Raw genomic sequence first — 5159 nt, forward strand, 5'->3', positions numbered from 1 at the left:
TTCTCTTCTCCTACAAGAGCAGGCATCACAGGATGTCTCAGGCTCCGGAGGGACAAAGGGTGGGATGCAGCAGGGGTGGTGACATGTGCTACCATGAGTAGAATGTGCTGGAACCCTGACCAGACAGGCCATCACTTGTCACCTGTGCTTCAGTTTCCTCGTAGGTTGAACCCTTTCCCCCACCCTTAAGGATGGAGGAAGATGAGATGAACAATCTTGTAAACCCCAGCAGATTGGCCCATGGGCGGTACAGAGACAGACTATTCTACTTCTGGGACAGGGTCTCAGGAGTTCCTCACAGCAGCCTGGCCACAGGAGCAGAGGAGCCAGCTCAATGCCACTGCAGTACTCAAAAGCAGCCCCAGCCATGGGGCACAGTCCTGGCAGAGTAACTGGCTCCTGCCAGCTGTCCTCAGCCCCCATGCTCTGGGGAGCTCCAGAGGAGCCCTTCAGGCCAGGGAGCAGCAAGGGACACAGCACAGTCTCCCTGGTGGCCCGCAGTTCCTTGTGCAGGCAGCGATGGCCCAGCCTGGAGTTTTTCCCACCACCCGGCCTCTCCTGGTACTACCCTTGGCTGCTTCAGCCTTGCACATGCTGCTCCCTGGTCCAGTGATCCCTGAGGCCAGTTCTGTCTACCACTGCTCTATCAGACCATGCCATGCCCAACCTTAAAGACCCACCTCCATGACGCAGCTTCCCAGAGTCACTGCAAGATGTGACCCCAGGAATATCACTTGCCCTGTCTGAACGGGAATCCTGCCTCCCCCAGAGGTGCTGAGGGTGCCCACACCTGACACCAGTGGGTGCTCATGAGGTGGCAGCTCTTTGTCCCGAAGGGCAAGATGACACCAAGCCTCAGTTCATCCATTTAAGGTTGGTTTCCCTGGCCACCCAGTCTGGGATCAGTGGCACCACAAAGCCAACAAGCTCACTGCCAGGTAGGTCTGCCCAGCCTGCCCACTTGCTCAGCCAGGTGCCAACCATCTGCTCTCATGTGCAGCAGGGCACCCGCGAAGTTCTGAGGCAGCACAGGGACACATGGATGCACATACATCACACACACACAAAGGCCTTTGTTTCCCTACACTTAAAATATGGCCCCATGTGTGTCCTCAGTTAATGTGTGCTGAGAAAGTGAGCCAGGTGCAGTGGCATACTCTAGTAATCCCAGTGCTCTGGGAGGCTGAGGCAGGAGGATTACAAATTCAAGCCCAGCCTGGGTAACTTAGTGACCCTGTCTCAAAATAAATGAAAAAGGTCTGAGAGTTAGGGATTTAGTTCAGAGCAAAGGCCCTAAATTCAATTCCCAGTACTCTTGTGTGTGTGTGTGCGTGTGTGTAGTGTGCTGTGTGCGTACTTGCATTCTATACACACACACACACACACACACTCGTGCAGTTTCCTCCCTAGCAGGCCTCTGTGGAGGAAAGGAGGCCCAGAAGGCTGCCTCCGCAGCCCAGCGAGCCTGATGGGGATTTCCCCAGTGCTGCAGGGCTGGCCCCAGACTAGGTCATCAGTGCCCCACGGGATTCAGGTGAGAGGGAGATGCCACACCACCTAATAACTGTTTAAGTGCTGCAGCCCCAAGGCCTCAAGTCACAGTGGGGTGTGGCCAGGAGTCCGCCCACAGCAAACCTCTGGACTGAATTTATCTAGAAAAGGCTAGATAGAGCAAACCAGGGACGAAGGTGGGAGGTCTCTTTTTGCTTGGTTTTTGCCCAAAGGTCTGGCTGGAAGTGAGCAGGAAGAGCTGCCTGGAGCTTGGACCTTGGCCCGGCATGCACTCCAGGTGAAGCCCCATCCCTTCCCTCAGGCACCCGGCAGGAAGCAGCATCCCCACATCAGGTCTGGGTTGAGCCAGGACCCAGCTTCCCAACATCAAGGGTGCCGCTCTACTCATGCCCCCATCAGCAGCCCGCACAGGTCCTATAGGGTGATGCAGAAAGAGGACTTGGGGAGCCCATATGCTGCTTCCAGGAATCCAGAGACTCAGAGGGAGAGTTAGGGGCTGGTAAAGACAGCCACAGGTACAGTAAAACAAGTGGAGAGTCAGACTGTGCCTATCAGCCAATCACACTTTAGCATGAATTCAAACAGAATCAACACCTTAAAGGGGCAGGACTGAGGTAAAGCGGGTAGGAGAGAAGACTCACTTCCCCCTTTGTAACTTTTTTTCTCCTTGTGGTACTGGGGCTTGAACCTAGGGCCTTGGCACTGAACTATACCCTTAACCTTTCCCCACCTTTTACATTTTTTTACTTTGAGACAGGATCTTGCTAAATCACCGATTTCCCCAGGCTGGGCTCACACTTGGGATCCTCCAGCCTTAGCCTCCCCGGGTTCTAGGATTACAGGGGAACACCACTACACCCAGCTCCCTCTTGGTAATTTATGCAAAGCAGCTGATGCAGCAACTTCCCAACCCCTTCCTCTCTGCAATGAGGAAGTGGGAATCACCTGGGGCTTTGGGCCTCCTGACTCAGAATCATGTGACTGTTCCCTGGTCAGACCCAGGAAGCAGCTTCACATCCCACCACTCTGCCTACAGGACTCTGACTTAATCATTCCCAGGAAAACCTCTAACCACCAAATTCAGTGGGGTGGAGAACTTCTGCCACTGCCCACCAACTACCCTACTACAAGAAGCCTGCAGGGAAGAGTTAGCTGGGACTGCTTCACCCCAGTGTTCTGGGCTTAGGCCTCATCTTCCAGGTGGAAGAAAAGTCTGGCTTGTTTATTTTACAGGACTGGGGATCAAACCCAAACCTCACACATGCTAGGCATGAACCCCACGACCCAGCCACTTGTTACCCTGGTCCTAGGAGCCACAGTCAAGCCTCTGATGGCTCAGGAATGAGACAGGAAGAGGTTCTGGAAATGGCCTTGGGGCCAGGAGTTCACATCCCACACTGAGACCCATCATCCTGGAAATGGAGTGAGGCTGGGTTAAGTGGCTGGCTTTGAGCCACATCTCACCAACCTAGGGCTGGATCTCTATGCCAGGCACACCTCCCATACAAGGGGCACCCAGGCATCAAGACTGGGTGGGGCCTGGGGAGGGGACAGCACGTGGATGGTGCTGCTCAGGATTGGTCAGTGTCCTTACCCTTGATGGACTGCCACAGGGGCTTAGGGCTCCAAGATGGAGTGGGGGTTTCTATCCAAGGGGTGCCAAAGATTTTTAAGAAACATGAGATTTGTCTTGGGATATAGCTCAGAGGGATATAGCATGGAGGAGGCCTCAGGTTCAATAGCATAAATAAACTGTCCAGGGAGGCTGAGGCAGGAGGCCAGCCTGGACTACATAGTGAGATCTTGTTTCAAAATGAATGAATGTTTCACAGTGCATGATGGCACTTTCTGGAAGGCTGACGGAGGGTGTGGTCACAAGTTCCAGCCCAGACTGGGCAACTCAGGAAGACTCTGTCTCAAAATACAGCTGGGGATAGAGCCCAGTAAAAAGCTCTAGCTCCAGTGCAATTCCTAGTACCACACACACCAGGAAGAAAACAGGTTGGGGGATTTTGTGCTCAAATTAGTTTCCCAATAGAGCCAATGATCAGAGAAGCTTCTAAATTAAGAGGGTCCTGTCTGTGGATGCAGAGCAGGGAGCAGAGCTCTCCTCCAAAGCCATTTGGCAAAGCTGCCCACTGGGGGTAACATTCTTAGGGGTCTTGGCATTCAGTTTCCCATCCTTACAGTGCTGGGTTTAAATCCTGGCTCTCCTCCTACATGCTGGGTGCCCTCACCACATCTCTGACTCGACAGTCATCCAGAAAAGGCTGGGGCCAGAAGGGGTGCAGGCAGGGTCTCTTTTTGCTTGGTTTTGCTCAGTTTTCTGGAGTCCAGAGGTTTGGCTGGACGTGAGGCTAAGGCAAGCAGGAGGAGCTGCCTGGAGCAAGGACCTTGGCTCCAGGCACTTCAGGAAGTCCCCACCCAGCCCAGGCCTCCGGGAGCTGCCAGCAGGCCATTCTGCACGGGTGCTAAGCTTACTCAACTTCCTGTTGTGGGCTGGAGCCCAAGTGTAAGCAGCCCTTGCTACACTAATGCCTTCTTTCAGACTCCCGACATGAAGTCTTACAAACCAGGCAAAACCAAGTAATATAGATTTTTAAAAAAATATAGATTTAAACAATCATAAGGCACCACAAAGCACAGTTAAAATAACACAAAACCCCAAAACACAAAACTCAATGCTGGCAAGGCTGTGGGAAAGTTCTCATTTGTTGCTAAGCGGTTTGTTCTTTGTTAAGTATGATAACTGTCAATTCAACAACTATGTAAGAACAAATAACAGAATAACATTTAACATAAATTTAACTGTTGACAATCTTGGCCACAGACGTCCACTTTGGTCCTAAGAAAACAGCCAACATTTTTTAAAAGGGCAAATGTGTTCACTGAAACTCTTTATAGCAGTGATTATAGAAAAAGCCAGCTGATTACAAACTTTAGAGTCGATTGTGATATGAATACATGGGGTGTAGAAGGAGTACAGCTCTGTAGTAGAGCTCATGCCTAGCATGTGGGAAGCCCTGGGTTCAATCCTCAGCACTGTAACAAACACACACACACACACCACGTTGGGATGCTATTTAACTCTATTTGAAAAGCTCAATCAATGGATTACGCACAAAGACATAGGTCAAAAATAAACTGACTTCCCTGTTATCAGCATTTTTACTTCATAACACATTCTTTTACTCTAAAAGCAAGACTGGAAAGTTTGTTTCTTTGGATTTTTCTTCATTTTTGTACAAAAGGAAATTGAGGCTCACAGCTCCTCAACGACACCTTGGGATTGGGTCTGATGGGGTGCTTCGATCAAATCTCTGATCAAAGCTACACGCCTCACAATGTAATAATAGTACACTTTGATAAATGCCTGGCATACTGCCAAGGATCTCACAGCACTGTACACATTTAAATCTCTCAACCCGAAAGCTCCCCATTTTCCAGGTAAGGAACACGGAGGCCTAGAGACCAGGTGGCTGACCAGGGTCACCAGCCAGGGAAAGAAAAAGCTGGCCCTTGCCTGAGTCAAACCTCTCACCCTCTGGCCCGCAAAGCCCGAGAAAAGCCCATCCCGGGCCCAGCTCTAGGCTACCGATTCCGGCCCCCACCCGCGGGTCCAGCCCGACCCGTCCGGCCGGCCGGCT

Source organism: Fukomys damarensis, unplaced genomic scaffold, assembly GCF_012274545.1.
Source record: "Fukomys damarensis isolate Sample0158 unplaced genomic scaffold, DMR_v1.0_HiC HiC_scaffold_17, whole genome shotgun sequence".
In the NCBI taxonomy this organism is placed as follows: Eukaryota; Metazoa; Chordata; class Mammalia; order Rodentia; family Bathyergidae; genus Fukomys; species Fukomys damarensis.